This window comes from Mycetomoellerius zeteki, unplaced genomic scaffold (assembly GCF_001594055.1).
Source record: "Mycetomoellerius zeteki isolate Tzet28-1 unplaced genomic scaffold, Tzet1.0 scaffold55, whole genome shotgun sequence".
NCBI classification, from domain to species: Eukaryota; Metazoa; Arthropoda; class Insecta; order Hymenoptera; family Formicidae; genus Mycetomoellerius; species Mycetomoellerius zeteki.
This window is the reverse complement of record NW_017257555.1, coordinates 188,475-213,575: the sequence shown is the minus strand read 5'-3', so window position 1 is coordinate 213,575 and position 25,101 is coordinate 188,475. Positions and strand designations below refer to the sequence as shown.

At 40.2% G+C, this 25,101-nt stretch overlaps 1 protein-coding gene across 2 annotated transcripts in view; it reads right to left on the bottom strand.

Moving 5' to 3' along the window:
- Window positions 1-25,101, bottom strand: part of LOC108727840 (discoidin domain-containing receptor 2) — a 101,417-nt gene that overhangs the window by 55,280 nt on the left and 21,036 nt on the right. The window lies entirely within an intron of this gene.

The following is a 25,101-nucleotide window of genomic DNA, read 5'->3' as shown; positions in this document are numbered from 1 at the left end:
AGAAGCTAGCTTGATATTACTTTATCTGTCTAGGAATAAAAATGGAACGCATAGTAGAGATGTCAAGTGTCAGTTTGAAGCGCAACATGACAACGAGTCTCTGATACACTGACACGAGTCTCTCACGAAGTTACCTCGAACGCTATCCATCTCTCCTCACACTAGACTATCTTACTACCTAATTAATCCTTCGGCTCAATTAACTTCTCAACGCGGCTCGACGCCGGTGATGATCATAGTAACGTCCGGCCCACGTAGTTTACTAAACGTCGCTTTTTCATACCTATTAATTAAAAGCGCGCGTGGCCGGGGGAGCAGGTGGCATCGTTTTTCCCTCATCGTCATGAAACGAGGGAGATATTTCCTTCCCCTCGTCACTTTCTCGTACAACCGGCGCGAAGATATATATTTAGAGTAGACCCATCACTCAGCCTCTCCCCACTTTCCCTCTTTCATTCTTTCGGCCGTTCCGCATCCTCCCTTCACTTTCGTGTCCTCTCTATCAGTACGGTTTCTAGAAAGAGTCTACTTTCGCCTTGTTAGTAAAGTAAATACCGTCGCGTACGGCTCGGCGTTAGTGCATCTGCTTCTCACGACGCTAACAAAAGTGACGCGTCACGGAAAGTGGTCGGGAAGGACGAGGGTAAGGCGGAGCCGGCCAATCGCAACGTCAGGTTGCAGGCTGCATCAGTCAGACAATTAGGCGACGATCTAAGCTCATGCCTGTTTGGATCCTAAACAAATAGGCTTACGATGATCCGCAATGGGATGACGGCGTGTCACACCGACGTTCTATAAATCCGTTTACGATGTATATATTCCCTGGTACGTAGAGAAGAAAGGGTACTAGTGGAGTGACGATCTTATAAATGATGAACGGAGTTGGAATAGTTTTTATTATAATTAAGGCTTAAAGTAAACTCATGAATTTTGTTATAAAAGAACATAGATAAATTTTTACTATCTTAAACTATAAGTTATACAGTGTATATAAGCATAAGCGATAAATTACATAAATTTAGATTTAATAAAGATTAATTGTGCATAATAAACGATAATATGTATAATACGTATAATATGTGTAATAAGCGAATTCGAGATTCCAAATCTAAAATTCGAAGTATATAGTATATAGTTTGTAATGAGGTGACAATGCATCAGGGAGTGACTAATAAATCTCTATAAGTCATAGACTCATTCTTTGGGAAAGCAAAATCGTCGAAAAGCGGCTTAATGAGTTTAACCCGGAGATCACTCCGTATGGAGAGAACGGATAAGACAGGCAGAACTAGTAGTGGCAGCTTCCCTTTTCTGAGTATGAAACTAGCTTTCTAGCTCTTGCCCGCACTATTTCTTCGTCGATGCATATCCTCCATGTTTAGGGGTATATGGCTTTCGCCGTCAGTTGGCTCATGTCACTCGGGATTAGCGTTGTTTGGACAGAGGAAATTAACTACTACACCCCGGGCGCCGCCATCTGCGTGGGCGTGCACGACATTGTGTCGTGAGCATCCCCCTTAAGATTTCGGGGCAATGTAATTCAGTGTCGAAACCGATCCTAGGGGGGTCGTCCGTCGGCGGTGACATCGCCATTTCCGTGATTAGACGCAACCCCAGGGTCAGTATATTTGATTGCGTTCTTATGACGCTCTTTTGGGAAATGCAATCGATAGTGACACGAAACTCAATGTGTCTGTGCAAAATAATGTGCATTGCGATGTAGAAAGGATAGAAAATGAAAGAATTTATAAAGCAACCGAAGCCAAAGTTACTTGTCTTCTCACGTAATTCATCTGTTGCATTGTTTCTAGAGATCTAACTCTTCGAAGAATTCACACATAGTAATTCACGCAGAGATCGAAACATGTTATTAGGAGCATTAAATAACGCGTAGTCTTCGATCGATTAATACCAATCTGAGAATTCTCCGTTCACTCACGATAAAATGCTGGTATCCGATCGTAAATAACACTCTCGTGTATCATGCAATGATTAGTTCTACAAATAAAAAAATATCGCAATGAAACAACTTTCATGTAGTAATGAAAAGAGTAATAATGCTGTTTCAATCACTCCTGAAAAATCGTTCGTATAATTACAAGTATAATCCTTAATCATATCGCATATTGCAATGCACGTTGAAAAATATTATTTATATTACGCGTCGAGGATAATGCGCTATTCAGGCTATTATTATATAAAACGCGTATTAAGGGCGGAGTTAGTATGCCAGAGTGAACGTGATCGATTAGCGCCAGTCTCGCGGCTGCACCTGCAGGTCGGTAAGACATAAATGAAAATGGCGTTTACCTCGTTGATCGATTCTGTAAATAAAGATCGCGTTGCTCTCACTGTTGTACCAACGGCGCCGGCAACAGCGGTTCGATTATCAACGAGAATGCAGGTAGATACTGAAGGAATCTCGCTCTGAGAAACAAGGAGCGAAGAAACAAGAACAAAAAGTAAACTATGATGCGGCGACGACGACGACGACGACGGCAACGGAGGAGCCACAGGTCGAGGCCGCAATGCCCCAGGTAAGATTTTCGCACCCGGCGGTAAGCTCGTTAGCGAGAGATTGCGATCAATGACCGAAGATGAACGCGTTCGCACGGTAGAACAGAAAAGTGGGAGGAAACGACTAAGGAGGTTGCTTTGCAAGCGTTACCTGGCGATATTCTGGCCTGCTCGTTAGTGCCGGCCTCTTGCGCCGACCTTCTCCTTTCTTTAATACGTGTTATTCGATACCACCGTAGGTGGTTACGGCAGTAATTGCGTTCACACTTAACCATCTCGTCGGGCGCGGGATAACGATTGGTCGGCAATCGCGTGCGTCGAATTTGTCGTCCTTTTTGCGCTCTGGATATAATGCGGGAGTAAATACACTTATAAGGCTAAGAGGGAATTTTCTGATATTGCGCCGATTTATTACAAGTTACGAGTACAATCGCTTCTGATGCAAGTAGGCGTTGGAATTTTTCAACGAGCTTGTTGATATTTAAAAAAAATGTAAACCATTACCTTTATTTCTTTTAAATATATAGTAAATATAAAACTATAATATATTACACATTTTTTAAAACACAAAAACATATACTGTCTATTACATATGTATAATTTATTTTATTAGAAATAATTACAAATATATGTTTCACATAAAATTTTCACAATTATTTTCACTGGATACACGACTGGGGCTTTCTATTTGTTTCTCCGAGGAGAACAATTGTCCTCTTCATCGGGATTGTTACCGTCCGTTAATCAAAAGAAAGACAAATAAATACATATAATATCTACAGACATCGTTAACATTTAATGGTTAGTATCTGACTTTATCAACTTTTGACTATTTCGAAAGATTTTATTCTACTGAATAGATTTATATTATATAAATATCCTATATTATACGTGAACATAAAAGATTTAGAAAGAAACGTCATCCTCAAATGCAATTGCATACGCGTCATGGTAATCGTATTTATGATCGTCGTACCTATCTTATTAACTGACAGGTACACTGTAGTTGAGAAAGTTTCAGGGTAAAACTTACAGTAGTTTAATACGATGTGGTGAACTTTTCCGCGTATGTACGACCGTAATGGTAATTCCCCAGCAGGGATCAATTTCGCCGCATTCTTCATGATGACGCATCAGAAATGCAATTTGTCTGAAGTTTTAACTGGAAAATTGTAACTTTTCGCAGCTTTATTAGCTACGCGTATGTATGCGTACGTCATGAATACCAAATGCAACGAGTATGAGTACGCCAAAAATATCAGGGAAAATTCTAAAATATGCAACGACTTTTCTATGCAAATTACGTAGCATAAATGAAAATCAAATTAATTGTTTAGCCTTTTGGATAATCAGACACATGTGTTTAATATTAATTAAGAATATCAGAATGCTGTATAAAAGCTTGATTATTATCCCGCTTACTTAAAATGAACGTGCGATATCACGACTTTCGAACGCACTAGCTTCGTAAACGTACGCCCGTACGCCATAAAAGCGATATCGGAAATTTTTTGCGACGCGTTCTAAAATATAACGGTTTTAACGTTAATTATGCTCAAACGGTCAGCATAGAAAAAAATTTATAAAGGGCATTCGGGCGTATCTCGCAACCGCGTCGCACCGCGCCGCATTAAAACGCGCGTGGAAGTAACGATATCGCCATGCTCGTGGTAAGCCGCAGAGTGGCGATAATCGTTGGGCAGGTTTTTTTACCGGTTTTATTCCCGGACGCTTCGAATGTGGAGCAGAGCGCGCCCATCGCGTTGGCATATCTGCACGCAACGGAAACTTCGTCGGGGCCCCTCTTCCATTTTATCCGTCAGCGGGGCGGCTATTCCACGGGGCCGGCCCACCGTGTTCCCTTGGTTTTCATCGTCTGCTGTATCGCGGAACCATAAATAAAATATACGTGGACCGCGCGTATATCCCGCCAGAGTCGCTCGGGGCAGAGTGGAAGGCGTAAAGGTCGTTTTACCAAACGGCGCCAGAAATTCACGAGATACGGGGTTCGAAGCAAAATAATATTGCAAATTCAATTCGGCCGCACAAGACCCCCTCCGGCCTCTGAAGATCTATGCAAATAGAGCCGCGTGCGCCGACAGGGAAAAACAAGTAGGAATGGCTTTGCGTTTCCGGAGCTACTATAGTCAATGCAAATACTTTTTCAAAGTGTGCACAACTCGAGAACAGGGCGCTGGCGATCTTATCGTGTAAGAGAAACGGGAAATAGAAATGGTTACCATCTAAGAGTGTTCTAAACGCTTTCACGATTTCGGCCAAAAGTTGTGAATTCCAAGTCTTGAAACTCCCTCAATTAAGGCATTCATTGAGTTCCATTACGAAAATGTCCCGATATTGACTATATTTATAGCTTAGATATTTTATTGATGCAGTTTGAATGAAACAATCGATTGTCTATCGCTCATTGTAGAGACTGCGAATGTAAGCATTCGCTCATCGCGAATCAATAAGATTGAATTTCTTCATTCGTTATTTTGCCGCATGAACGAGCATTTGGCTTTATGCATTCTGACTTCATTCAGACTACTCTGTTCTTTCGAATCTACTCTGTATACAGCTTATCGTGAGTTACGAGTACCCTTCACGACTCCCAAAGTATCTACATAATCCAATATATGTTGATGTCGAGCTGGCTGGGGGTCGAAGGTCCACGCTGCGCCGTTTGTTAGACCGCTCTCTGTCCTAACTGGTCCGAACCCCTATTTTTATTATGCCTATGGGGAAATCTAGCCCCCACGATTTCGCCTACGAGGCAGGCCATCTGGCAAGTGATGTCGGCTTCGCAGGTAATCCGGTAAACATCGGCGGTTGAGCTTCAATTAGCGTCTGTTTACCTTTGCGTCTCCTTTTGTTCGTCGCGAACGTCCTTCTTTCTTCTTCTGCCTTCGCGTTTTCAATTAAAACTCGCGAATAACTGTTTGATCGGTAGCGTGCAAGTCCGGTCGATGATTGCTTTTACGGGATGCGAGCAATTGAGTCAGGTAGAAATGTAAATCTCGAGGAATAAAGATTCTCTAGAGAGAAATAGCGTTTTTCATTGAAATCCGATAAGAAGCGATTAAAAATATCTATCGTCGAAAATAACTTGTCGAGACGAACTCGATTTTATGCGTATTGAGGTTATCGTGGAAATAAACGTAAAACATAAACCCCGGAACAATGGAAAGTATTAAGGAACTGACGCTATTATTCTAAACTTCCGTTGCACCTTCTTCAAATTTCCTCTCCTTTTCAGCGCTCCTTTCTTACGTTTAATTAAAACTCATGAAGAATCGTTTGCTGGTACAATGAATGTCTATTTTAGGCTCTTTCATTCATCACGAAATAGCAAGTCAGCAAATTTCTAAGGAAAGTTTTCGTTGATGAAAGCACGACGAACTCGAGAGTGAAGAAATATGTCTAATGGTCAACTTCTTTTTTAAGGACACTGTTAGTTGAGAATATTTTACCAAGTCTCGTTACAGTTTACGTCGTCGTAAGACCGAGCGACTCGTAAAAGCTCGTAAAAGCAGCATAGCATATTAAGGATATGGCACAATTATTTTCAAATTCTCCACGCGCGCTTCCTATTTCGCGCCTGCTGCACTCACTTTGTTTCCTCCTTAAATGTTTCTCAACGACGTACAAGGATCAATTGTTAACGCTTGCATTCTGCCTTGCATGCACCGTGAGTTTCAGGCAAGAAAGGAATTTGAATGTAAATGCTTTGGTCGTTTTGGTTGCATGTTTTCCTAGGGTAAACTGATGGGACATGCAACGTCGAATGCAAATGACGTCGGCGGTCATTGCAGATTGCCACGGAAATATATATGGTATAAAGTAAGAGCAAAAAAACGAGGGAAAAAGAAAAATAACAACGGCATACGAACGTTGAAGCTCATGCACGATTATAATAAATTGCTCTGATCGGAGTGTAGATAAGAACGAGGGGAACGATCGTCAGAATTGTAACCTTTAAGCTCGTCGAGCCTTCCGAGAAGTGTTTCGCCGTGATGTAATACTCGGGCGCAAAATGGCAAACAAAAGGAGGTCGTCTTTTAAGAGCGTCAAGATACGCCTCGCTGTCTTATACTGAAGTCCAATTTACCCTATCGTGATTACTGTCTTTGCACAGTTAAACGAGAAACAAAGATAAATGTATGCCACCCCTCCCACCTAAAGCTATCCAATGACAATTGCATGTGGAAACAATAGCTGCGAAAATAGAAAATTCTTTAAATTATAGGAATATGTTATAGGAATTAAAATATCTAATTTACGGTTATCTTGCGAAACAAATACTTAATGTACTCTAGATATTTAATCATGTCGAAAGTATTCAATTGTACGCTCTATATGCATCTATGGGAAAACAATATTTTTATTGCTCACACATACAGGGACGATAAAGTATCACCGATCCAACGAGATCGGGCGCGTAGATGGTCGCCTGCGATCGAGTAATTCGAGGAACGAAACCTCGAAGCAATCCCGCGTCATCGGAAAGTCCGGTCGATGTTTCAGGGCAATTCCGTGGCTGGTAACGGCTTATCACCGGGTGGCACGGCAGCCAACAGCTCCCAACACGAGGGCCGGCCTCTTCCTATAGAAGCTTCCAGGAGGGTTCGCCTCCTCTTTCCTCGCCATCTCCTCGCCGCCCTTCCAATCTCCATCCCCACTTGGTCTACCTCTTCGATCTCCCTCCAAGCTGGCTGCTTGAATTCCTCGTGCCACGGACGATCGATAATGGATCCGACCTTAGCTTTCCAGTTCATTCTATACGCATCATTTGACACCCGGCAGACGTAAGAAGCGAGGAACCGCGAGGCTGCTGGCGGCAGATCGAAGGTAATGTGAGAAAGCGAGAGGTGGGATTCAATAGATAGGAATCACTGCCATTGTCGAGACGGTATATGACACGATGGAATCGTGGAAAATGAGACGATTCTGAGGGTGAGAAAGAAAAATTATATCGAGAGTCGAATCCCATAAGATCTGCTGCGCCAGGAGGAAGTGAACCGGCGCTATGCGTATTTCTTTTTCTTTTTCGCGCTTTCTTTTCTGAAGGGTCAAACTCATCCCTTTCGTTCTTGAACGGTGGTGGTCATGATACGCCTTGACAGCGGTCAAATCCTCGCGAAAATACCTTCGTTCATACTCATTTCCTGTTTTCCGTTCGCTCCGCTCATCACCTTGCCACCACCCCTGTAATCCTATCCATACAAGTCCAAGGCCGTTGATAGCCCTGCGGCTTCTCCCGCAAGATGCTCTCAGCCTAGCATTGTCGATCGTTTCTGCAACTCCCCGTGGCCCTTCGTCACTTTCCACGACCCTAAGATGCTCGATTTATAAGAGATCCTTCTCAAAGCGCGCGCGATTCTTCCAGCCGGCCGGGGATAAATTCCTTGATCTCGCGTTCTCGCTTTTAGATGGAACCACTTTCACGATCGCTCTTTGGTATTGTTCGCGCGTAAGCGACCACGCCATAATGCGTTCCGCAAGAAATGAGAAATGTATGTTCTTATACAGGTATTGTCGAGCGAGAGAAAAGTAACCGCGAGTTTTGAAATGTTAAACTGGTTCTATTGGATCAGTTTTGTACTAGGATAGCCATTTATTCGTAGTCTTCAAATTTTTTGACTTCTCGTAATTAACAAAATATCTTTTCTAGAGAAGTAATACTCGATAATTTAAGATCAATGGAATTAATGAGGATTGAAGTTAACATCGTAGTTAAAGTTTAAGAACACAAAGTTAAAAACTTTTGAAATGGACATTATTTATATGATCTTAGAGTATATAAAAGTCTCGATGCAAGAAAATTTTTAAATATTTCTCTTGAATTTAACTCAACCGCGTGCCGTTACGGACTGCTATTCTTCAACTTGATCCTGTCTCAATAAGAGGCCGTGTCCCCAGTTATACTGGTTGGCGGAAGCAATTCCTTCCTTCTTTCTTTTTCGCTAACAAGCTCAGAAACGGATGTAGGCGGTGGAAGCACGGCAGTGGATGCTGGTCCGCGGAACAGCGTGCAGCGAGTTTTCGAGATGGCCGAGGCGAGATTATAATTATGCAAATGCCTTGTTGCGGGGAAGAAGAGAGCAAGCAACAGATGTCTGGAACGGCTCCTCCTGGAAAGAACATCTCCAACACGGTACTATTCGTGCTGTTCCAAGCGTCGGTGATAGAATATAAGGTGGGGTCTGAAATGAAGCATGGCCCAGGGACGTCTTGTATTTCCAGCCATGGCTTTCAGCATCGTACCGAAGAGGTTGCTGAATTCTTTCATTCTCTTGCCGCCGACAGGTGCCACAGATTGCGCATCGCAACCGACCGCAGACACACCTGTGTTTCTTTTTATGAAATCCGACGAAAGAGACGCCAAGAATTGCTTCTCGTAAAGTTTCCTTCTCCGTCGCCGCCAAATCGAAATCCCTATTTGGAAACAACTGGCATCAAACACCATTTCCAGGCGTTTTGGTTTGATTTAAAAAAAATTGTATCAACTATATAATACGGTGATTTTAATAGTCTGCAGTAGAGATTCGACGATTTTTTGCAATTAATCAAAGTTTTTTTGTCTTTAAAAAATCTTTTACTTCTTTATTCTATTTTGATTGCAGTCTATTTTTATTGCAGTTTCAATTATTGATTTTTGGAAATGTTCCTCTTGAGATTTATCGTGTACATTATTTCATGAAGAAACGCTACATCGTACATATATAACTACATTTAATCTCTGTTGTAAGCACGGAAGTTACTGAGTACACAAGTACGGGGCCTAATTGGAAGTTACGAGCATTGCCACAAGGCTGCATGAAGCCATTCATGGCATTTCTGGTCGTCTCGCTTATATATAAATCATTCTACCCCTCATGATCCTACGTGTAATATAGAAGACAGGTCTCCCTCGATCACGTGTACCCAGCATTACGTTCTCTTCTCCTCTCGTCGATTTCCCATTGCCGATCTTCCTCTTCTTTCGGTAGATTCGTGCGAACGAGCTCTTTCCTTACACGGAAGCCAGAAGGAAGAGGTTCTTATTGTGCACCATGGAGTTCGACGAAGAATTCTTATTACAGGGTGACTCTCTTCGCGCCAGAAGAAATCTCATTACCTCGTGCGAGGATAGAATTGCGTTGACGAAAAGTTCGAAAGGAGGTGTTAAGGCTCGCGCGCGAAGAGGAAATCGAACGAGACCATCCGAATGGACTACTTGTGCAGAGACGAGAAAGAAAAAAGCGAAACTCAATTTTCATGGATAATAAAAAAAAATAACATTAGGCGGGAGACAGAGAATGGAGAAGAATCAAGTTTCGACTCGGCGAAGCAATTCGTCTTTCGCGACTCGTTTGCTTCAATTTAATCTGGCTCTGAGTGGAATTATGTAGAAATATTTATTATTAATTACTTAGATTGATTCTCTGTGACAAATTGCGCTGTAAATCTTCGTTCGTGATTACAACTAATTTTATATGACGTTAATAATGATTGGATGATAGAAATGAGAAAAAATATTGCAAACAAATTTTTACTTCAGCGGCTTGTAATAATTTTCAGTGACGCATCACAAAATAGCAAATGGTAATGATCATTACGTACAACCTACGCGGAAAATTGATATCATGTAAAATTAACGACGCTTCTTTTCAGTCATCCCATGTAAAGGATACTGCTGCTGTCTTGATAGTCATTTATCACTATTCTCATGGTTCGCGTCTCGTATCCTGTCATAACCTTGTCATTTATTATTCCGTATAAGAGAAGATCGTGGAAATATATGAATCTTGTAACATTTTGGGAATTTGAGACATTGAACAAGCAAATCGCTGGGCATCATATTTTACACTTGTCTTGGAAAAAACTTACATAATAATACAAATCTCGGCGTTAATAAATGCAATTCACAATATTAAATACGTTGAAGAAAAAGCAGAAGAAATCGTTGGGATGAATCAGATTAAAAAGGGACGTGACTGAACAGATCTGGCATAATTACCGTGACGAAACACATTCGGGTCTCACCTCGCAGAGCTGAAACAATCCATTAAATGATCAACGAGGCATTGATTTACGTTTCCTGTTCCTATGCCTTCTCTTGATTATATTAACGGATAAAGAGTGAGCCGTAAATCAAGCTTAACTCACATAAAAATCTAGCGAACAAATTTATACCTATGTATGCGTTTTGCAGTCGATGGTAACATTTGTAAAGCACAGATATGAATTTATACACGAAGTGCGAGTAAAAGTAAAAAGAAATTCAAATATAAGAAAAATGGGTTATCACCAGGAAATATATAGTCAATCTAATATAATACCAAAATAAAACATTATCAGGAAAGACACTTTCAAATCAAACATTAAATATCGGGTTTAACGGAAATGAATTTCCTTCTGTTATTCGTTGCATCTCTCGTATGATAAGCGCAGGTCAAATCGCGGTCGTCTTAGCTGCTGCAAATGCAGCACTTTTGCCTTGATTAATCTTTCGTAGCTGGTACATGAAACGTATGTCTTCGGATAGACTTGTAGTTGTAGATAATACGTTATGCGAGAGTATTATCTCTAGAGCGAAACGTGACGGTGCGCTACTTGCGTCAGGCGGATTGCGAGACGGCGCGGTGGAGGAAGAGCATGATGAGATACGGAAACGCGGTGGGTCCGATAGTGAAGAGAGAGGAGAGATATGTGTGAGAGAGAGAGAGAGAAGCGCGAGATGAGCAAGGAGAGAGAACTCGGGCCGAAACTTGGATGTAATTACTCCCGTCTACCGTGTAAACTCTCATCTTGTCATAGCTATCTTCCCTGCTGGATTCAGCTGCGCTAACGGTCCTGAAATTACTCTTGCTTCCTTCTGCGGGCTAATCAGGCGCGATTTTCCTCGATGAAGTAAGAATTTCGTTAGCGATGGAAAACCAAAATCCGACCAACGGTATGACATTTGCGGATAAAAGTGCACCGATGAATGTACCTACACGATGAGAAATTTTTCTGAGTCCACGGAATGTATTTTTCCGATTGTTTACATTCTAAGCAAAATATTGATTGAAGTTGTTCATGCGAAGAAGTAACCATATCATGGCAGAGTTAAAGTACACTTTTGAATTAATCAGTTTACTCGGACTATACTCTTCCTCTCGTCGATAAGGTAAACATGATAATGAGTTTGTCGTTCATCGCGTTCTGCAGCCCACGCGATCGCCTACAATTTTCTCAACACACCGATATTTCCGCGTTGAAAGGAAGACATACATTCGTTATGCAGATTGAATTGCACGGACGTAGATTTCGGCCGATCGACGCTTACAATGTGATATCATCAATCAAGTCGCGCAGGTACGCAGGTGTATAAACGCGTGGCATGGTTTCGAATTGATCGATGAACCACTGTGCATGAAGATAGAGAAAGAGATATTGAAAGAGAGAAAGGCTTGTGTGTTCTCGGAACATCCTTTATATTTTAACAGACGTAACGATCGTCGTCTCGACGGTGCGTTAAAACGATCCGTCAACGCGCTTCGGTAAGAGAGTATTAATTACGAAGCAATGTATGTGTGTCTGTGTGTGTGTATATGTGTGTATGTGTGTGGAATTGACCGTAAATAATTCGCGTCAAAATACACAATACACTGGAATACCACTGTGGCGGCTGTCATTCAGAAGAGATACAATACTATATCGACGATATAATCCTACTAGATTAGTGGAAGAATTGTAATATACATTAACGGCATGCTTTTTTAATTGACCGCGATTCATATCTAATGAATGTAACTTATGATCGATTAAATAGATCACGAAAAAGACCAACACGAACGGAAAAGATTTAAAAGAATAATAGATTATACATATGAATTTATAATCAAATATGAAAACTGAAAAATCTTACCAGTGTATCTTAACAATATTCTTAATAACTTCTTTCTCTCCTTCAAATTATACATGCCTTGCTATACGTAATACTGCTAGTATATTATCCTTTTAAAACGGTCGCTTCTGGAAAATAATTAGTCTTAAAAAAAAAAAATTGAGAAGTCTTAAAAGGGTAGAAAATTAATTGGTTCGGGGAAAATATCGAGTAAATCAAAGGATATTGGCCAATATTGAAAAATTGCCAAAACCGCAGGGAAATGGATAATATGAATAAGCATAGTAAACGAAGAAAAGGGCGTAGGTATAATGGCCCTTGAGTACCATGGGGCGGAACTAATGCTTTCTAGAGCCGATGAACTCGAGGTACTACGTTTGGTTAACATTTCATGAGGAATTTGACTACCTCGAAAGTATATAAAATTATTATATATATACATACATAATTATATACTTTACATATAATATATATATATATACGTGGTTTGATAAAAAAAAATTCCCGGACTGCAATAATAAGGAAGCACAAACATTTCAGATAATATTGTTACATTTTATCTTTTAAAGTAATCCCCCACGAGAGAGACATCAGTGCATTTCACATATCTTTGCTACAAAATCTCAAAAATTTTTTTAAAGTCCTTAGCTGGAATATTATACAGAGCACTCGTCACATTCCTCTGAATATCCTCAACGTTGTGAAAATGTTAATCTTTCATAATGTTTTTGAGTTTTAAAAATAATATAAAACCCGAAAAAGAGAGTGCTAGTTTCAGAGAATAACGTGAGTGGCTAATTTCAACAACCCGTTTGGCTAAAAACGGGTTGTTGAATTTCTTGTGTGCAAGGATGCTGTCATGTAACTTTATTGGCCGAGAAAGATGTTGTTGACATTAGCCACTCACCTTATTCTCCAGAAGTAGCTTTTTCGGATTTCATGCTGTCCCCAAAGCTCAAAAACATTATGAAAGGTAAACATTTTCAAGATGTCGAGGTTATTCAAAGAAGTGTGACGAGTATTTTAAATGACGTATCGTAACCACGGATTTTAAAAAAACGTTTTGAAACTTTGTGTGAAAAATGTGAAAAGTGTTTCAATACGATGTACTACTTTAAAAAATAAAATATAACGTTTTTTATTATCTGAGATGTCTGTATTTTCTTATTACTTCAGTCCGAAAACTTTATTGTCAGACTATATATATCTACATATTATAATTGAATACACATTCTTGTATTAATTACTGTGCAAATTATTTATATTTAATGATTTTTAACTGACTAATTAATTTCATATATTTATTAAATTTAGATTCTATTAGACGTATACTTTTGTCCCATTTAATTTTAATAATAAATTATTTTTGACTTCCTTTTTCCTTTTACTCTTAATGTAATATGTAATTTATGCTATTCGGGTACAGTGTATTATGTATTTAAAATAATTAATCAAACTAATCTTAGAATTATACAAATTCGCGTATTCCCTTGACGCGTTCACCAAAATCACGTTGAGTGAAGGGATCCTTTCTTGGCAAAGTTTTGTCGGCTCGCGCGGTGATGTCATTTATTTCCCCGGAGTGCGTATTCCGCTCTTAACGAGATTATTGTCACCGCGATGCGAACGTGCCAAGCGATGCGTATCGATATACCCAATCACCAATCCGAAGTACGAATGCGTATACGCGGTTGTCTGGTACTCACTCCTTCCACATATTTCGACAGGCCTAACGAGACATTCTCGTGCTCTCTGTAGGTACGGTAATGATGCACGGCAACGCACAATGACGACACACTCTGTGTATGGAACTAAAATACCGTTGATTGGCCAGCGTCGTTTCCTTATCGATATATCGAGATATCTCAGACGACACGAAAATATTTTACAATTCAGATAATAAGCAACTAGAAAGATTTATTATGTCTTCCGAAATACGTTACTTTCCACATTAAATGTTAAAAACTAGAATCAATAGTTAAAATAGAAGAGAGTGGAAAATGCCCCTCGGACACGGGGTAAACGCGGTTGATATCATTGCAGTATATTAGAGTAATGATAACCTCTCATTTCTCATATTCATACAGTGATAATCCGATATATGCTTAGTGTCATACTATAACACGTGATCATGGAACGCATACCCTGTTTAAAATAAATATCATTATATGTTTTCTATGATTTTGACGTAGGTGAAAGAGAGAGAGAGAGAGAGAGAGAGAGAATGGGGTAATTACGAATAATTAAAGGAAAAGTTAAATAGAGCTGGCGATCATTTATCAATTATAGAAATCTTTATTTAAAAAAAATATTGACTTTAGACAATAATTGACATTTGTATACTTATTAATGTAAACCATAATTTTAAACAAAAAACAATACTGATTCGGTATTATCCCGCGAGGCGATGGGTAATTTCGAACGGTAAAGATATTGGTTTTTGTTTAAAATTATTACAGTTTATATTGATAATACATGAATGTTAATTATTGTAATTTAAAGATATGCAACTTGAATATCTTTTGAATAAAGACTTTTATTAATTGATGAACAATTGGCAGTTTTATTTAGCTTTTCTCTTAGGAGTCTGCAATTCTCTTACTTTCCTCTATAAGTCTAATTTCACTGTACACAAACAAGATTTAAAGTTTGAATCCAGACAACCTGCATGCCTAAAAGACATCATAAAGACGTTTTTAGGATAAATATCTAAAAAATATCTAAAAGATATAAAGAAATCTTCTAAGATAATGCATGTTGTCTGGAAACATCTTAGAATTTAAGATGCTATTCGTAGCCTGCAAAAATAAATTTGTGTTAGTTATTTGTAACTGAATACTACTCTGCATATTTGTTCTATGACGCATAAAATGGTGCTGATGCGGCGTCGTGCGTGACGCCTGGAATTATCAAATGCGCCGAGGATTGCACGCTAATTATCGTTGTGGCCAAAGATTCCAGATATCGAATTCCGCGATAGCAGAACGCTATCAGAGAATATAGCAGAGGAAAGACAGGGGGTAAAGAGGAGGAGAATAAGAGGAAACGCCACGTCACGAAATAATCGGTCGCCGTTACACCAGGAAGACCGGCGCGACGCGGCGCCTCGGTCTTCGTGATCGTTGTTGGTTAGCGCGCAATACGAGTTGGAGATGGCTGCGTCAAGCAGCCGCGACAATAAAGCCAATTGTGGCCCTAACGTGAGAAACCGAGGCCGTGCTCATATACGAGAGATTTCAATTACAGCTCGTTATGCTGGCAGATGGACGTAATGGTCCCTCTAGCTGTTGCTGCCGACACTTTAGGCGTTCCGGAGAACGAGGCGCGACGCCTACGAGAGCGAGAAGCCTCGAGCTATGGTGTATCGTCTTTAAGAAGGCCGATGGACCGGTCATTGTGCGATACCACACAGCCAGTCGCGCCGCGCGTGAATTATTACGTCCGCTCAATTTTGGACGTGCATAATTGCATTGTTTCGTCGCATTCGCTACCGTCTGATCGTCACTGAGAGATTCTCAAGTAAGAGATTGGACACCGTTTAGACAACTTCTGATTGGTCTATCATATATTTCAGGACGTGCTTAAGGTAGAATGAGATAGATGCACGGAAAAAACAGTATGGTTGGTCTACACAGAAATCTGGTAATGCCAACCAGATTAAATAGTAAAATATGAACCAACTATTTATGTGGTTGCTCGAACCATAGTACAATGGTTAGGTTAGATTATGTTGCAACAATGACGGCATTTCACATATACATATTTTTAATTGTAAGCGTGATGAGTCGCTTTTGCTTTTTGAAATTGCAACTTAATTTATAGCATGATGTAACAAGAAATTAATTCTTATTAATAATTTAATTCCTATTACATCATGTTTTATAATGCACGATTGACGCAACTATACCAAGTTTTGGTTGTCAACCAGATCATGCCTAACTATATTGATGTAGTTGACACATCAAAGTAAATAGATCGTATCAATCATACACATTCCTATCACATAAAGATAACTAGGACGATGTTTCTATATTGCTCACAACTAAATTTTTAGTTATGTGAACTATATTTTTTTTTTCAGTGTGCATAAGATAGAATGAGATATCCACGCATCTCATTCTATCTTAAGTACGTCTTGAAAAATATGGCGGACATATGTTCAATCTCTTACTTGAGGATCTCTAATCGTCTACTGTTTCGCTTGGTATCAATGGATTGCGGGAGCAGATAGTTGGATGTCATTAACGAGCAAGGTGGTTACCGTAAATCTCGATATCAGGCGCGCTGACTTTTCTCTGAATCCAATTACGTGGATCCCGGGGCGTGCATCTTTCAAGCAAAGTTAATGGGCAGGAGCGAGCGAGTATTGATAGTAGTTGATAGTAGTTTATGATAATTGCCGGCGGTTGTACACCAGTTATGTTTCGCTTCACGTGAGCGCGCGCTTTTTGTCACAGGCGAATTATTTCAAGCCGCGTCCGCTGCCACCAGAGAGACGCGATTCCGTGCGACAGGCGTAATCGATGACGCTGCTCGATAGAAATTGATATGTTATTCGCAGCGGGAAGCGTGACAATATAATCGACTTATTTACCCGGACTGCAAAACCAGCAAGGTGGAGTGTATTTATGCATCAAGATTTAACGAGGGACCTGCAGCGGCTATCATGCGCCGATCACGATAATTTACAGACGCGACTCGCGCGACTGCTGATTCAGACGCTGAAAGGAATAAATCGACTTTTTCGCGAAGGAGAATCGTTGCGAGAAAAATCGCTCTGCGTACTGAAAATTTATTTCGATCCGACAATAAATTGCACGCGAAAGAATTGATATTTAGTACGGTTCCTAACACACTTTCGGCTACGTACGTTCGACAAGATTAAGGAAGGCAACGCGGGAGCCAACTTCAACACGTTCGTCCGCTACCGTGCCGAGCGTTACAAATATCGTGCCCACGTGCTTTTAGCGGTGGTACAATGCGTCACGATTTCGGCGGCGGACGCGGATCACGCCTTGATCGTTATTAATGGTCAGCGTTATTGTGTACCGCGACCGTTGCCCTTTGTAGTCTCAGCTGCATACGCGTAATCGATTTCTCGCTGAGGAGCTGTCCGAGATTCGGTTTCGGTCGTCATATCTCATCCCGTTTATGCGATTACTGTCATATCACGAACACCCGATGCATTCATGCGGACGACTCGTTAACTCGCCTCCGGGCAAAAAGCATCCGGTATTTTTCCTGGTCTCGAAGAACTTAAATAGACTACCGAAGGCATGCTGAAGAGTAAGTTGTAGTAGAAGTTATCATTCTTGATAGAAAAATTGATAAATGCTATGTAAATGACTAAACGCAGAAAAAAGTTCAAATACAATCACGTTTATTCACAAGAAAAGATAATATTGTAATATATATATTATATATTACGTTATGTTACGTTATTATGTATTATATTAGGTTATTTATTGTTTTTTTAATAACATATTTATATTATTAATCCTATTTTTTTTCCGATAATGAAGAGTTCTGTATAGTTCGAAATATATGATAGGTTTAATTATTGAATGTTAATTTCTATGCTTTGAAATAAATATTATATTTGATACCTTATATTGCTCGTTTTAATTTAGCATTGTTTATTTTATTATTTATTAAATGTTACATTACACAAGCACGATTTATTAACTTTTTTTGCAATACCGTAATAATTGTCAAATGTTGAAGTAGCAGTATAAAAATTGCCACACAAAGCAATTTATGATTAAATTTGTAAAATACCATAAACATTATTCAAAACAAAGAAGAAAACATATCAATCCCTTTAACTTTCACAGAAAATCATCATAAAAATCGCTTAAAAATAAAAACAATATTTTAAAGCTTGGATATATAGGTTTCTTTTCTTCTCTGATGCATACAGAGGATAATGTAAGAAAAGTTGTGAGAGACGAAATACGCGCGATAATTCAAGATATTGACAAAGCATTTCTCAAGAGAATTCGTAAAATTTCATATAGCGACTCCGACATTTTTCTAATCTAAATAATTTGACACTCTCTCGAACGCAGACAGTGGGTGGAATTCTATATTTTTTTCTTACATGAGAAGAGAACGATTCACCAGGACGACGGAAGCATTTGTCATCGGGTGCATAGTACAAAATATAAATCGCAAACAGAATCGGAGCTACAGGTTGGAGCACCCAGGAGGAACGCAGGAACGAAAATAAACTCGACTCTTTCTCGATGCGTTATCACTGTAACTCCGACTGGCAAAGACGTGTCCCACTCTCTATGCGTATTCTCCTACCCATTTTTCCGTCTTTTTACTCTGCTTTATTGTGCTCTAGTGGAGCATGTACGCACAAATGTGCGCTACCGTTGAACTCCATCCTTCGCTTATCGCCACATGCCGTCTCACTCCGTACCACGATGTCACCAGTTTTTATGTAGAAAGAAGAAAATTTTATATATGTTACGTGCAAAACGATTTTCCTGTCTACAAAAAAGATGCTCCTCAGCGATGCGCCGAAATATTTATCAGGAATATGTCACGACTGACAGTCTGGCATGAGAATTGCATGAGAAATATGTATATGACTTCTCCGTGACAGTTCGATACGCTTCTACTGCTGCATAAATTTTTCTTTTAAGTATTTTTGAAAAACATTTTTTCGCGACCACATTTTAAGATTATAACATTAATATTGTCAAATCTCGTATCATAGAAGCAAATTTCAAAATTTTATTGCATAAAAGTACTGAAATCTATTTTGAAATTGAAGAAATCTTTTTTTTAATTCGATTGTCAGATATTATAACACATAGACATGTTGTTTTAAAGGTGTGCCTTCTACTTTAGAGACAGCCAATTGCTCAATTTCGGAGTGTACCAATCGACAAATCGAATTCTATCTGTTTGTTCGAGGAACGACGAGAACCGTTTCCGTCCGTTTCCCACTTCTACACATAGCCAAGTTTCTCTCGATACACGCGCTCGCGTTACGTGCGTAAGGGTAAACGTATTTCCCATCTTTCCACCCTAGTACAGGAAAATGGCCTGGACCGACTCAATTTATAAAATGGAAGAACCAAAGTGCAACGACGTTTGCCAAGAGGAACATATTTGAGCAAGCGAGACTAAATATTTACATGTTAAGTTAACTGAATTGCACTCTACATCTAGAATGTCTAGACTGTTTATTACATTTTTTTCTTGCATCTGTTAATTATATAAATGTATTCAAGTAAACTGTATCATTACTTTGTGGAAGGAATATATTAAAAGTTTTAAAGAAATATTTTTATGGAAACAAATGTATAATCTTAAAATCTTTATTAAAACACATACATAATAATAATAATTCTTCCTTTATTTTTCAGAAAATAATGTTCAATGTTTAATTCGAGATTTTCAAAATTTCTTTCCTTTTTTTTCTTTATTGCATTCTTATCTGGATTTAATTCTGGCATTTATCTCGAGGTGAGGAAGATCACCATGACTAGTTAATAATTGTTATATTCTATATATGTGAGTTTATTAATTGTCTCTGAAGAAGGCTCAAAAATGAGCCGAAATATGTAAGCGCTTTAGTAAAATAAAGAAGTTTTACGCTACGATAGTTGTGTTATTTGCGCAACGTCTCCCGCGCTTGACTCCTATTGCCCTTGTTCTTTCCTTGTTTTCTGATTTATAAGGAGTCTTAGTGAGGTTGATTTATTATACAATGCGTTCAATGTTTAATGTAGGATTGTACAATGATTGAGAATAATTTCGATTAGCATTTTATTCGATTAGTGTCATCTTTATAGATACAATCAATTATTATCAAGAGATTGTTCTATTTCAAGATTTCTACAACAGTGTTACGCGAATCGTACGTATGTGTATATAGAAGCACAAACGCGATTGATGTAACCACAAGTAGATTGGGCGATCACGCAACAAGATCTTATTGTTGGAATATACATGGAAGTTCGACTCGGGGATGAGTTTCGAGATATGAATCCATGGAAACAATCGATAAGATTTTATCGTTGGTGATGATGAAAGCGAGCTAATCGATTTTTATGAGAACCGATATCTCTATTTCGTGGCTTGCAAGCAAGTAACGTGTCTATTGACCTCAATATGTGAAACGAGCTGGTTTACTCGCCATCCGTAGCGCGTATCTCGCTGGATTTAACAGATATTTATACTCGCAATCGAATAGGGAGAGACCGTGGTACTGCGATAAGCGAGGAAAAATTTTCCACTTCGACACGTCGTGTCGAAGTGGTACGTTGCCCTAGAATAGCGATTAAAATTACATTTGTTCCCTTCCGCGCAATCAACGTCAGACCTGACGACCCAATATTTACTCTCGCGAAAGAGCCGAGTGCCCCTTCGCGGCTAGAAATCTCGAAAATCAATATCGAGTGGGTTCAACAGACTCTCGATGTTCTCGATCAAACCGCTTGACGTGTCAAACAACGCGCAGTAGATAAGTAGTTCTCTGACATATGAATAATTTCCGATGAAGTGTCTTTGGCTGTGATGTTGGCCGATTTCAATGAAATATTCAATATATTATATAGCCTTCATTCTACTTTAGAAAGGAAAGCATTATCGTATTTGTTATTAAGTATTTTTTTTTTAATTTATTGTGACGATTTTTTAATTTCTATTTTATAATATTTGACGGAGATAGTAGAATAATTTAGATCAAAAGCATTATTTTTAAAGTTGAGAGGAAGAATGATTAATGTAATTATAATTTCAAAAGAATTAAAAAAACATTATCGTCTGCAAAAGATTCTCACCGTGATACAAATAATATAAAATAATTGAAATGTAACATAAATAATGTAATATGAATAACGATTCGCGCTTAAATCAAAGACAATATGTAACTGCAAATAAATCGGAACAAGAGATAAATTTCCCACGCTAGGGTTCCTTCGAAAGCGAAATCAGCAGACCCTCTAATTAATATTCGATGCCCGCGAACACATCACGTTCAGGTGCGACCGAGTTGACCGATGAACGGAAATACGCGTATACGAGACAGAGCTTCGCACGAGAGACATGCGAACTCTTCCTGTCTGGTATCCGTCCAACGCGTTCTCTTCTAAACACCTTCTGCCTTGTGAAGTCCTCGTTGTCGCTGTTTTCGGAAACGCCCGATGTGATCACGAAGAGCCAGGATCACCTACGATGAGTTTCATCATCTCGCGTACGCACGTCGCGACTCCTCGCACGTGACGCGCATTTATCCGTCCAACTTTTTGTCCGGCTCAGGCCAATTCTCCAAAGTCCATCGGGCGTGTTAGTGACAGAAAAGACGGGGCTAATAACCGGCGGATGTGTGAACGGGGTGGAGAAAGGGGATGCGGCTATATTGTTGCGACCGGAATACACCGCAGTATTGCCCGGACGTCTCGCGACCGAGATGACGTTTCGAATCTCCTCGTTTTAATCAAAAAGTCTCATAAAGTTCCGCCAGGCCGTGACATTGCGGCCGGCGTGCGATACATCATAACGATGATCTATCGCATACTACGCGTGGCCATGAGGCGTACTTTTGCAGAGGCTGTCAAGGAAGATTGAAAACATCTGCAAGCTTAGATATAAGCGCTACTTCCACGCGAATGTGTGTCGTTTCCTTATTAGCGCGCCAATACTTTTCATGTGCTCATAAGAAATCTCGTGAAAATAACAATCGCTATTCGGGATTGTGAAAATTGTTAGGAGAGTATATAGATACGATAAATAGAATTATATGCCGATATGAAAATCATATTGGCGATACCAACGTCTTCATATAGAGCGGATAACTTAATGTCTCACATTATTGTTATGGGTATGTATAATCGTGAATGTCGATTCACAATGGTCGTATCATAACGACGATTCGCAGATATTCTACCTTGCTAAAGTCTTGCGTTAACTGTCAATATCCGTTGGAGCCAGCCAGGCGAGCAAAGATTGTGTTACGGCAAGTGTCAATATGAAGTATTGAATTTCAGCCGCGCCTCATTCGCGCACGCGAAGAACCTGTCACTTCGATTACGCGGATTGACGCCAAGCGTGGCTGAAAATCGCTTTTGACGTTAATTAGTGGAAATGTCAAACGTGTCGCGCCGGAGCTTCTATAATAGATGAAAGTACGGAAGTAGCGGTGAACAGATGAATCGCGGATATGATTTCTGTCAGAAACGTAATTTCGGTTTGCAAAATGGAAACCGAGTTACGACTTCCCAAAAGAATTACGTGGACGGCCAAACGTTAGGACGTCACGCAGATTTACAACCCAACGTCGTTCACAAAAGCAAGTGCCTCGCGAGGATATACACCAGCGCCCCGCACTTTAAGATACACATGGATGGCCTTAAAGGGATATCTGCATTCTGCAGGAATCAATCCGACTGTAAATAATGTCCACTCGTAAAATCCGTCGAACGCCAGGGCATAAAACCCGACAACTTTTTAGTATACTTTGCCTTGATAAATGCCCCGGATGCTCGGTGTAAATAAAAAGCAATTAGCAATAAATTTCATTTCATCGAAACTGCGCCGCGCTGTAACGCCCAACGTGTATTGCATAGCGAAATAAGCGTTACAACGGCGTTTCCACGAACGCGGCGAAACGGCTGCCTAGGTAAGTAGATATGACGCTCGCTGGTAACATAATGAATATATGGTCGACACGTAATGAGCGTCTGCAACGTTGCGTATGGAATGCATAAATAAGCACACGAGAGAGAGAGAGAGAGAGAGAGAGAGAGAGAGAGAGAGAGCTCGTAAGATATTTTGCCGCAATCATTCTTTCTCTCGCCTCTTGCCGATACTGCTTATTAATTTCCCAACCGTTGCACTTTTTTTCTAAACACCTGCGAGAGTCCGTTATACGGATCAGTGACTTTCGATTAAGTGTAATATTATCGCTTCCTACGAGGCTCGGGAAGCCTGTGCGTGTCTCGAGATTCGATTTTACAGGATCGAGCGTTGAAAAATGATGGCGGTGTCGTAACGTAGTATGTACGAGATCAATCACAAGATATAAGTCAAATATCTCCCTTCCGCTTTATTGCTCTTTATTCAATGCTTTATAAAAAGTGTTACAGTGATCGGATTTAGTTCAAATATGCGCCGTTTTGTTCGATAATCTGTTTCCATCTAGACGGCAACTTCATAATACCCCCCTCGTAGAAGCCCCCCTCCTTACTTGCGAAGAACTCGGACAGCCACTTTTCACAATCCTGTATTGAGTTCAACTTTACACCACCAAGGGCGTTCGCCATGGACAAGAACAGGTGGTAATCACTTGGCGCTATGTCCGGGCTATATGGTGGATGCGATGAAACCTCCCATCCGAGCTCCCGTAGCTTCTGACGAGTCATCAACGAAGTGTGTGGTCTGGCGTTGTCCTGGTGGAACACTACACCCCTCCTGTTGGCCAATTCTGGACGCTTCTGGTCGATCGCCTGCTTCAAGCGGTCCAGTTGTTCGCAGTAGATGGTAGAATTAAGCGTCTGGCCATATGGGAGCAGCTCATAGTGGATTATACCCTTCCAATCCCACCAAACACACAGCAAAACCTTCCTGGCCGTCAATCCCGGCTTGGCCACTGTTTGGGACGATTCACCGGCCTTCGACCACGACCGTTTTCGCTTGATATTGTCGTATGTGATCCATTTTTCGTCGCCAGTCACCATCCGCTTCAAAAATGGGTCGAGTTCGTTGCGTTTCAGCAGCATATCGCAGGCGTTGATTCGGTCCAGAAGGTTTTTTTGCGTCAAATCATGCGGCACCCAAACATCAAGCTTTTTTTTGTATCCAGCCTTCTGCAGATGGTTTAAAATGGTTTGGTGACTAACTCCCATCTCCCGGGCGATGTCACGAGATGCCACATGCCGGTCTAACTCGATGTTTTCTATGATTTGATCGGTATTCGTCGTCACAGGTCTTCCGCCGGCTGGCTTATCCATGGTTTCGTTTTCACCGGCTCTGAATCGTCGAAACCATTCCTCCGCGGTTCGAAGTGATAGAGTACCATTCCCCAAAACACCATTAATCTCACGGAACGTTTCTCTAGCGGATTTGCCTTTAACGAAGGAAAACTTTAAAATAGCGCGAATTTCGGCGTTAGTGAACTCCATGTTTACACGTCTATAACTGTTGAACGCAATATCCAAACTAATCATGCATAGCGTCGTTTTGTAGGTTATGTCAAGACCTTTGAAATGGTGTATAGTATTGCCAGATACGACCTCTGTAGCGCTTTGTACATAGCCGCGAAATTCAAAAGACAAAAAAGCGGAAGGGAGATATTTGACAACCTTATATAAGCAGGCAATACAGATTATACAGAACGTACAAACCTTGAACGCAATAATCTATTTGTACGTTACAAGAATGCATTATCGTGAACTTGCATGTTAAATAGCCTGTAACACTAACTACTTCTATTCGACTTCATTGATTACTAGTGTTCCTACTTATCTAAATTAATCGATTTTCGTTATGTGCAGTCGGCAATGTCTTTATTGGAAATCGTCAAGGGAAAATCGGAGTAACTCAACCGTTAACTTCCATGTCATATCGACAATCGAGACGAGAAGGACGATTTAAAAGGATTCTCCATCAAGCGTGCGGGAGTTTCGTTGGCTAGTATAACCAAGCTCGCACATCCATCGGCTCCCAATATCTCTTCCCTCCCGCCCTTTCGTTTT